Here is an 11,833-nt window from a genome sequence, read left to right as displayed (position 1 = left end):
AGCGCGTAGGCAATTAGTTTTTAGCTACTGAGGTACGCTAATTATATTGCTGAGATGCCGAAACAGAAGAAAAAAGGCAAAGTGAAACCAAGACCACTCTTCGTAAATGATTTGATTGATCTTTCCAACGAAGAGGTGGCAGACAGGAGGTTTCCAGATTTCCAGCCCCTTACTACAGCCACACGCCTGGAACAAGAAAAAGCCGTGGGAACAGAAATGGAGACAGATAAGACAGAAGCTGTTTTTGAAGATGATGATTTACGACTGAGGTCAGTAACATTTTCTTCTGATCTTCCAAGCTCTGAAAAAGTCTCCCCAGAACCTTCTGAATTTGTAAAGCTCGGTGCAAGCACTGCTGAGCAAAATTCCTCCCACGCAGAGAGAGAAACAATTCATTATTCTCCTCGAAGCTCTAAGCTCACCCAGCGTGAGATGGCCATCAAAGCCTACCGTATAAAACTCTATGAACAGCAGCTATCCCAAGCAAAAATGGCTATATCTATGCTTGAGCAAGATATGGGAGATAACTTAAATTTTTCAAAAAGCGCCATATTGTCTTCTTGCTCAGAGCCAAAGACACTCCCCCTGGTGGATTCTGTGTCAGGCCAATTAAGGCAAAGAGCACTGCATACGTCACATGAAAGTCTCCCTGATCAAGTTACACATGTCTTACATAACCACTCCTACTCTAAAGCATACAATGCCCCGTATGCAAAGCTGCCCAAAGGTGCAGCACCATCTGCTGGCAAAAGTAATTTACTACAGGAAGCTGAAATGCCACAAGTGTTTCCACAGGCCCAAACTCAAACACCCCCTGGCGGTGTTGGTGTCCTTTTAGATGGAACACAGCAAAGGCAAATGACTGCATCTCCAGCAGGTCATGCCAATATTGCAGCTCAAGCACAAATGGCAACTGGAATACAGCAGATTCCAGTGCATCAGCCACAGCAGCTACAAATGCCTGCATATGTGCCCCAGCCACAAGTGCAAATAGGGCCACCTCCTGGCCCACCTCCAATGGCACAACCAAGACCATTTTTAGGTCCACAACAGGCACAGCAAATACCACAGGCATTCCTGCCAGCACAGCCAGCATACCAAGTGCAGGCTCCTCACCAGGCATTTTCTGTCTCTCCACTAACTGGTGAGTCAAAACTAAAAATGTCAGGACATAATTACAAAGCCTGGGTCAGTGAGATTACACTATTGCTTCTTAGAGAAGGCAGTCATTGTATGGTATTTAACCCACCTGCTCAACCATGGGACTTTGCAATAAGAGATTTAGAGATAAGGGCTCGCACAACATTATTGATGTCCATGGATACTGAACTGCAGGTCACTTTTCCACCAAATACAACAGCCCGACAAATTTGGGCTGAATTGGAAAATTGCTACAGGCCTATCTCAATTGAATCTTCATGTTTACTCATGTCTGAACTCCACGGTTCGAGATTGAAACCTGGTGAACAAATTGGAGGACATTTGACCAAACTGAAAGGTCTGAGAACAGAATTGAGAGAAAGAGGCCATAACATTGAAGATATTCAAATGATCAGCATCATTATTAACTCTTTGAATTATGAATGGAAAGATGCTGTTACAAAAATTAACCAAGTCCCAATTGCTCAACGCACAGTGGACAATGTCTGTAGACTTTTAATTGAAGAAGAGGCATTCATGCTAGCTACTCCACACTTGAGAGGACCACCCGCATCAAGAGCTCCAGTTAGTCGCCCCTTCCGAGGAAGGACCTACACTCCAAGGATGCCAAGATGCTACACCTGCAATCGTGTGGGACATGCCACCCGGGATTGTCCCCAACGAGTTCCAGCTCCCGTCACATACCAGCCCAGAGGAACAGATTCCAGAGGCAGAGGCAGTGGCAGTAGACAAGGTCGTCGTGGTCCCCGGCGTGATCCACAAACTCCACTCGCCACACTGGCTTTAACCAATGATCCACAACTTCAGCCAGAGTACGACAGACGACTCCTGTGGACTTTGGACAGTGGTGCAGCATTGCATGTTACCTACAGAAAGGAACTTTTCACAGAAATGCACGAGCCTGAACCAGAACTACGTGAACTTTATTCTTTTTCCAATCATCCTTGTCAGGTCAAAGGAAAAGGAACTGTTTATGTTGAAGAGCTCGATGCATTCATTCCCGATGTTTATTACATACCAACAGCAACCAGTAATTTGCTTAGTCAGTGTCACTTGTCTAGAATGTTAAAGTTCCAAGTTCACCACCTTGAAAAAGCAAGTTATATAGTTAAAGATGGAGATATTGTTGCTGAAACCATATTAATTGGTGGTGTTTATTACTTAAAGCCAAAGCCTAAAACACAAACACAGGCAAGTATGCAAACTCCAAAAAGGGAATGCACAGGCCCAGAGAGAGATGCTCCAGAGAGAGATCCTGTTGCTATTCCTAAGGCTCCTAAAGCCAACAAAAATAGAGTTGGTAAACAGGTTGCTCAGAGCAAACCTGAGGTTCCGCATAAAAATGTTAATGTTGAGAATTCACTAACAGGTAAACCTTTGCATTCCAGGTGTATCCACAAATGGCATAGAAGATTGGGGCATGCCAGTTTCCGTGTTCTTAGGAAGATGCCGGAGTTCGCAAAAGGTTTGGATCTAAAGGGGTGTAAGGTGTTTTTGGATTGTGCTGTATGCAAGAAGGCCAAATCCAAAGCAGCAGCCATTCCCAAACACGCTACATGCCTGTCAACACGCATTTTTGATTTGGTTCACATTGACATAGTTGGTCCATTCCCGCCATCATTTGGTGGTAGAAAATATTTTCTAACAATTGTTGATAATTACTCTAGATATGGATATGTATATCCTATGAAAGAAAAATCAGAGACTTTTCAGATCTTTAAAGACTTTGCAACCCTTGTTTCTACCCAACACCAAGTTCGCATTGCCAGAATCCAGAGTGATCGTGGTGCCGAATTCATGTCTCAGCGTTTCCAGGACTGGATGCGTAAGAATAGAATTCTTCATCAGACTTCGGCCCCTGACACACCGGCTCACAACGGAGAGGTACTGCAAACCATGATGCGTTGTCTCCTAGAAGACGCCAACCTTGATATGATATACTGGGGTGAAGCTATCAAATATGCAAATTACATTGTCAACTGTACTTGGAGCAGTGTAATAAATCAGACTCCTTTCTTCATGTTGTATGGCTACAAGCCCGATCTTAAAAACATTCATATTTTTGGTTCATATGCTATGGTGAACATTCCCTTAGCTCAAAGAAGAAAAGGAAGTCCAGCAGCAAAGAGACTGAGATTTATGGGTATTGATGATAATTCAAAATGGAGCAAATTTATTGACTCTAAACATGCAATTGTGATTTCCCAATCTGCTAATTTTGAAGAAGATATTGACTGGTCCAGGATTCATTCCAATGATCCTGGAGTTTATTTTCCCAGAGATGATACTGCTGATGCTACGCAGATGGATGATCAAGATTCCACTGGTTCTTCTCAACCCGATGTTCCGTCTTCGCAAGCCGCGGATGCTGACGCTAGCGACGAAAGTGAGGACGAGGACGAAGCAGAAGAAGACTGGACAGTTGTTCCGAGATGTTCCAAGAGGGCCACAAAAGGGATCCCTCCACAACGATATTCTTGGCAACTGACAAAAGCACCCTTGCCTTTGATTTGCAATGTCACACTTCCACCTGATAATTTCACACAAATCAAGCAGATCCCTGATTCAGAGCAAGACAAATGGTATGATGCAATGCAGGTTGAAATGGACAGTCTAAAGAAACTTAAAGTATTTACACCTGCAAAACCTCCAGCAAACAAAAAGGTCATTGGCACTCGATGGGTCTACAGAATCAAAAAGAAACCAAATGGTGAGTCACTGTACAAGGCCAGACTTGTAGCTCAGGGTTTCGCTCAACGTTATCCTGAGGACTACACAAATACTTACTCACCGACAGTCAGAACTGAGAGTGTAAAAATTGCTTTAGCAACTGCAACTATCCTTGGTTTAGAAGTTTTCCAGTTTGATGTTGACACGGCTTATCTACATGCAGACCTAGACGAAGAGATCTACGTGAGAAGTCCTCCAGGATTCCGACAGCAAGAAGGGGATACCTGGTTCCTAAACAAAAGTCTCTATGGTCTGAAACAATCTGGTTTAATGTGGTATTTATGTCTTACTGACAAACTAAATTCAATGGGCTTTATTAAGTCCGAAACTGATGAGTGCGTGTTCACAAAAAGATCTAACAATGCATATGAGATAGTTCTTGTTTATGTTGATGATATTGTTTATATTGGTCCAAATAAGCAAATGAGTGAAATTTTTGCCAAAGCTTTGCAGAGATACTTCACATTGAAATCATTAGGTCACATTAGCACTTATTTAGGTGTTCAGATTGAAAAGACACAGAAGGGGTTTAGTCTTTCACAAGAAGATAAAATTGAACAAATTTTGCATCATTGCAACATGAAAGATGCTAACACAACAAAGACACCCATGCAAACAGATTTTCACAACTTGACACAAGAAGAAAGTCCTGAGTTCGAGGATCAAACACTTTATCGTTCAGTCATTGGGTCACTGTTATACATTAGTAGTTGGACCAGACCCGACATTGCACTTAGTGTTAACCTCTTATCACGACACGTAGGTAAGGCAAAACAGTTTCATTGGACATGCATTAAGAAATTATTGAGATACCTAAAATACACCAAACATTTGAAATTATTGTTAGAACCAACACATACTGATTATGCAGAATTAAGTTGTTATGCAGATTCTGATTGGGCAAGTGATAAGAAATCACGTAAAAGTACTTCAGGTTATATGATGTTCTTAAATGGATGTCCTGTTTATTGGCAAGTACGTAAACAGAATTTTGTTTCTTGTTCATCTACTGAAGCTGAATATGCTTGTGTTTCAGATGCATGTAATTCCCTAACTTGGTTTGATGCTTTAGTCACAGATATCTGGACACACCCGATCCGACCGATCACCGTGATGGAAGACAATGAATCGGTGGTTTATATTTCTGAATCTCATTTTACAGGTTCTAGGTCCAGACACATTGACATCCGTTACCAAAACATAAAACATTTAGTGAAAAAAGGTTTTGTCAAAATGCAATATGTATCTACACATGATCAAATTGCTGATATGCTCAACAAACCACTTCCAGCAGCTCAACACGAGTATCTGCGTGAGAAGATGTGCCTTATTTGATGATGAACTGATATTCGCTCAACTGGCAAAGAAGGGGAATGTCACTGCGTTATTTTATTTCCCAGCTGAGCTCATTATTTCTGGACTGTCAGACTCTCCGTAGCTTTGCCAACTTCTTATCAGTAAGCTACGTGTTTCCGCATCCACCCACATTCCTTCACTTGCTCTTCTCACTCTCTTTCCTTTGTTCTCTTTCCAGCAAGGTCCGGCTGAAAGATAGCCGGCCCGAATTACTTTCAAAAATGTAACAATTAACTTTTCTTAGTTAGTGAGATGTTTTATTTTCTTTATAACAAATAAATGAGTTTTATTAGAAACCTTCCTTCGCGTTTTCTTTATCAGAATAGTGCAACAAGGATAAGCCTCGATTCATCTACTCTAAACCAGGGTAATTAGTCCCAGAGCCAAACATGGGATTAATAAATGCCCTGACAATGCCTAACACCCTTGGGGGGGGGTGTTCTTTTAAGATACAGCCTGTTGTGCCTTAAAATGGCTCCTACTGTACTGCCTTAAAATGGCTTCTACTGTGCAGCACAGTGGAGTTGCCATGGTAACGGCTTCACAGTACTCCACAAGGGGGCTCCCTCTGGTAAGGGGGAAAATCCAACATTAGAAATTATGTTTGGTCCAGACATTTTCCATAAGGCTTTGATCATTCTTGAGAACAAATGTATGGCCATGATCAATAAAACATTACTGCAACTCGGCCTGCCTGCACCAGTACGAGACCGACATGACATACTTCACGCAGGTTACATACGAGAAAAGAACTACAACATCGAACAGCTTAGTGTATATATCACAAACAAAAAGCCACTTCTAAATCAAGATCAGAAAAAAGCATACCAAATGATCATGGATCAGCTAGCAAAACAACAAGGTGGTATCATTTTACTTGACGCTTCTGGGGGCACAGGGAAAACATTTTTAACTAATTTAATTCTCACCAAAATCAGGACTCAGAGTGAAGTTGCTCTTCCTGTCTGATACAGAATTGGGATAAATAAATACCCAGGTAACGCCGGGTTATCAGCTAGAAATAATGATAAATAATAAGGAAACAAGAACTAATAAAACCTCAAAGGGCAGACTTGATGGACCACTGGGTCTTTCTCTGCTACCAGTTTTCTATGTTTATCATTCAAGGAGTTTCTCCTCATTATTTCCTTGATTAGGGTATTGTTTTCTGCTTGATTGTTTCCCTGGTGTTAATCCCTGTTTATCAGAGTGTTGGCTGCTGGAGAAGATGTGTTCTGGTCTTTTAGTTTCCTTCTTAGTTTTTGAATGGTGTATAAATATACTTTATTTCTGTGTGTCTACTCGTGGCTGAATTGTCTGAATACCAAGCTTCCAAAAATTCCCTAGTGTCTTTGGATTTAGCTTAGCCTAGGATGTTCACAGTTTCTCAGCTGAAACTATGTTAAGTCTGTCCATGTGTTAAGAGATTAAGATTTCATCATGTCTTCTGATTGCTAGTTGGTATTCATGAATGCACTCTGCTAGTCTTCTGCCTGTCTGTCCTACATAGTGGCTGTTATAGTCCTTGTTCTAGATAACTCCTGTTTTTACTACTTGGGCTATTAAGCCTTTTGAATTCTTAAGATAGTATGGAGGGCTTTCATTAGTTTGTGTGCTATGATAATGACATGTGGCTACAATAATCTGTTGGTTGCTTTGGTGATGTTTTGGGTCTATGGTAGCGTTATTCCTTTCATGGCTTATGTTGGTTATGCTGAAATGGGTTGAGTCCAGCACTTTTTGATAAAGTTGTGTCGGTATCATTATGTTGGAAGATACTGTAAAGGTGCTCTATTTCTTGTTCTGGGTTGCTGAAGTGTGTTTGCACTAGTCTGAATAGTGTTCCTATACAATTCCTCTGCCTTGTCTATTGTTTATCCAGGTTAACATAAAACATAATAACTATATTGCTAAGTAGTATCTGATACCCCAGCCATATCTTGACTCCACTGGATGGTTTGTACTGGTTTTCACTTCTTTTCTGAGCTAGATTTGACCATATTGGCTTTCAATAACTTGGAGAAGAAATGAACAACATGTTGGCCTACCAATATGGTTAACTCCAATTCTCATTATTCTTTAGCTAGCCCTTCTGGTGGGGACTGATAAACTGGCTTCATTTGGATTTATTTGGCTTATACATCCACAAGGTGTCTCGTTTAGTCTGATGTGTGTTTTCTGGCTTTCTAGCCTTTCCACTGGGAAGGGAAACTCAAATCTGCCTAAGAGTAAGACATTTTATGGAACAAATATTCTCTGCTATTTTCCCTAAAGCTATTTATTAACACCATTTAATGTAATAAGTAAGCACCACTTTCTTTTGCAAAAAGATGCAAAGAAGAGCTATTAGTCTAGTTGGATTCACAATGCAGCGTAATGTTGACTATCTACCTGCTGACAAAGGCCAAAGGAGTACTACACACTTTGCCTCCTGGTAGCAAAAAACAATTAAAATAGAGATCACAGTGTAGCCAAAAGCCTATGTTTAATTTGTATAAAGTTTCCATTAAACAAAGCTGTCTGCAGAAAACATAAGAGTACAGCTCCCTGCTGACAGTTTAATGGGAAAAGAATTCTTAAAAAGGCATTATTAGGATATTGTGCATATTGGAAAATTTTACTGACTTTACAAATATAGAATATTACTGACTTTACACATGTATACCAGTGAAGAGCAAGATAGTTACTCAGAGACATGATTCAGGTGCAGCACTTACAAAATTACAAAGAAGAAAAATACGTGCAACAATATTCGGTTTATTTTAATGTCACTATTATTTTCAGTAATGGTCCTAAAGCATCACTTATATAGTGATACAACAAATTCTAATGACTGTTTTGGTTGTAATACTGTTTGCCTTGGAGGGTGTTCTTTTAAGTAAATGCACAAACACACCCAACTTCACCACCACATTTGTAAAAAAACCCTCAGGAATGGATTTAGTTGCATGAAATATTAACTTAATATTGCCATGTCTCCCTGTTTTCCAGAGAATCCCTCTCTCATGAGTTATACAACTCAGTGCAATGGATTTAGGATTGCAAAATTCTTCAATCTGATTTCCTCTTTGCAAGCTCATCTAAGCACATCCCCAGCAAAGACTGGCCTCTGAAAGAAACTCTGTAAGCCTGACAATTACAAAAGGCACGCTAATTCTTCAAAAAAAACAGAACATGTGAATTTCATTATTATTTCCTGAACATTCCAGGACACAAATTGTCTATTATATAACCACCAAGTATTCTATTATGTTTGGGGAGCTATTTGCTTAATGGAATTATTTTTGTCTTGAAATAGTTGGATTTTAAGCAACTCTTGGAAAGTTCATACTTCAGCTGCAAAGATGACCATTCCAAGATCTATGAAGACTTTTTGTTGCTTTATTTTTTCCAGAAAATGTTATTTAATGCCCTTAGCAATAAAGATTTTCAAAGAGAAAGTAACTTTATGCTACTAGCAATAGCACTTAGACTTACACATTGCTTTACAGCCCTCTCTAAACAGTTTACAGAGTCAGCATATTGCCCCCAACAATCTGGTTCCTCATTTTACGGATCCCGGAAGGATGGGAGGCTGAGTCAACCTTGAGTCTGGTGCAGTGGTGGGTTTCTACCAGTTTGCCCCGGTTCGGGAAAACCGGTAGCAGCGGCACTGGGAAGCTCCTCCCACCCACCCGGACATCATCAAATATGATCTGTGAATGCGCAGAAGCTTCTGTGCATGCGCAGAAGTGGCGTGCGTGTGAGCAAACCGATAGCAAAGGTAAGTGAAACCCACCCGTGGCCTGGTGAAATTTGAACTGCCAAATTGTAGGCAGCCGGCAGGCAGCAGAAGTAGCCTGCAGTACTGCACTCTAACCACTGTGCCACCGTGGCTAATGCACCTTGTATGGTGCAGAAATCTTGCAGTGAAGAGATTGTTGGACTAGAGCAACTTAACCTATGGGAAGTGGTTCAAATATATAAGCACCATGTTGACCTGCCTCCCTCTGTGCATTGCTAGAAGGGGAGTGACTTTTTGTTCCTTTACCATAAAAGTAGTCTAGGTAATCTTCTTCATTAAGAGATTGATGATAGATCTAATTGGTGCCCAATTTAACATACTGGAAAAAAGAAGTAAAAGGTGACGGTGCATTTGGAATTATTTACAATATTTTGAATGTTATTCCTTTTCGTTACAACAAGTATCAAGGTTTTTAAGGGCTGGATATTTCTAGCTAGTTTCTTCCAGGACCGGGATATAACTTTCAGCAATGGGTTCTCCAAACTGGCATTGTGTAGTTAAAAAGCCCTGGTGGCGCAGCAGACTAAAGCAGCAGACTAAAGCACTGTTATTAACATCAGCTGCCTACAATTACTGCAAGTTCAAATCTCACCAGGCTCAAGGTTGACTCAGCCTTCCATCCTTTCTAAGGTAGGTAAAATGAGGACCCAGATTGTGGGGGCAATAAGCTGACTTTGTATAAATATACAAAAGTATGAAGGCTATTGCTTAATGCATTGTAAGCCGCCCTGAGTCTCCGGAGAAGGGCGGTATATAAATCAAATAATAATAAAAAAAACCTGTATGAAACAATAACAATTTATTTACACATCCATCCCTGAAAGAAACTTCACTAAACTTTGCATCAGTTCATACCTCTGTGGGGTGAGAGGGACAGAAATGTCCCAGTTCTGAAATGGCTCTGTGTTTCTGGAGAGTTTCAAGTTGAAGAACTGAACTGTAAACTATCTAAGATTCCTAGAAACCAATTTATTTATCCAGACATATTTTGGCATTCACAAGATCCCTATAGTGAAATAATCGGCTTTTGTTGGCAGATTTAGATCATAAGATAACCCAACAAATGACAAGATATGCAGGGGCAATGAGGAAGAATCAGAGCTAGATCTATGGCAGCTATGGCATTCAGCTGTAAAGGCAATAAATTGATTTAAAGATTGTATTTATTGCTGCTGTATGTATTTATGTCCGAAAGCCTTGGTGGTTTACTTATTCGGCAGCTTTAAATATATGAGTCTTAAAGATGAGACATGTCTCCTGAAGTGTCTCTTTTGCTAAAATGGTAACGATAATTTGGTTGCATACAGTGCAATCATTTATATATACATGCACACTGCTGTCCACTGAGTTTAAAAGAATATACTTTCCAGGAAGGATTACAGTCCTGGTGTTTAAATATTAAATTCAAATATCTGATGATTTAGTGTTGAATTGGGATCATCTCGAGTGTATAACAAATAGTCCTCCTTCCAACTGTTCCATACCTGATTTGTCACACAAACACTGTGATAATGAACCTTAAGATCAATGCAGGTCCTTTACAGCTTGTTAGTATCTGCTGTCCTGAATCAGTGTACTTTACAATCTTCCATCTAGAATTGTGTTAAATTTATATTTACCGACAAAGAAATAATTTATTTGTCGATAAATATAAATTCAACACAAAAATAGTTTGTTGTGAAAGCGACTGCCTGTGTAGATTCCTGGATTGGGGTTGAAAGGTGAAAGCGGAAGCAGCATGCACCATCCCATATTTGAGTAGACCAGGTTGCCCTGATAAAAAACATTTCAGCCTAGAAGTAACCCCAGGTTCAAGGTGCCATAAAGCCTTGAGTTGCAGTGTCCAGGCAAGCATTGTTGAAGAATTTTCCTTCACTTTGCACACAGTCATTTCAGGGGATCCATTAGTATTTAGTCGAAAATGGATACAGATGCTTCTTCCAGATGCTGCTGTGCTTTTACACTCTGGCCAAGTCTCTCTATGAACCTCCTCTGTGTGTAACTCAATCAAGATGGTGGAAGCAACAGGGAATGTTATATTTGTGGTGGGATTTGCATCAAAGCTTTGGATCCCAGACTGTGTTGAACATAGGAAACATGTGCAATGCTACATGATTTTCCCATGCTCTGCATCATTCAGGCTTCAAGACATTGTGACACCATTTGACACCCAATGAGAATGTAACACAGAAAAAGAGGCAATGGGAACATAAGTGAGATGTCTCCAATATTTCATGTTTGTTTTCATAGCATCAACATTGTTGATCTGTTCTTCGTCTACCAAAATAGATACTTGGGCTGGAATTCTCCACACTGCTTGTGGAGTTGATTCTCTCATGACAGTAATTGTTATGCCAAAACTAAAACACAGGAAGATACGTTCATAATAATGGGTAAGTTCTAGAAAGATACAGATATTGCCAATCAACTCTTAAATCCTTAACATGCCTGCCTTTCCTTTGGAAGTAATTACACTTATTAATCCTTTATCGTGTATTAATCCTTTGCACATGACATTTATACTAGTTGCTAGTAAGGACTTCCCCTATAATATAAAATTGCTGAGACAGATTTAAACTACTTTCTGTTGTAACTTAGTGTCTTCAGTATTTGTGAAACAGACACAGGTATACCAAAACTGATGAACATGCAAGCTTCCTACATTCCTATTTGTGAATCTGCAGGCATGACTGTTTGCATACTGGTATATACTATCCTAACACTCAAGAGTTAATTAGCAGTATGATGTGTTAAATTAAGTAGCTGTCAGACAGCTCAGGCCTTTAGCATTAATCCTTTTAG

The sequence above is a fragment of the Pantherophis guttatus genome, chromosome 2 (assembly GCF_059756535.1).
Source record: "Pantherophis guttatus breed Tessera chromosome 2, ASM5975653v1, whole genome shotgun sequence".
NCBI classification, from domain to species: Eukaryota; Metazoa; Chordata; class Lepidosauria; order Squamata; family Colubridae; genus Pantherophis; species Pantherophis guttatus.
The sequence above is the reverse complement of the archived record's forward strand: the minus strand, read 5'-3'. Positions refer to the sequence as shown.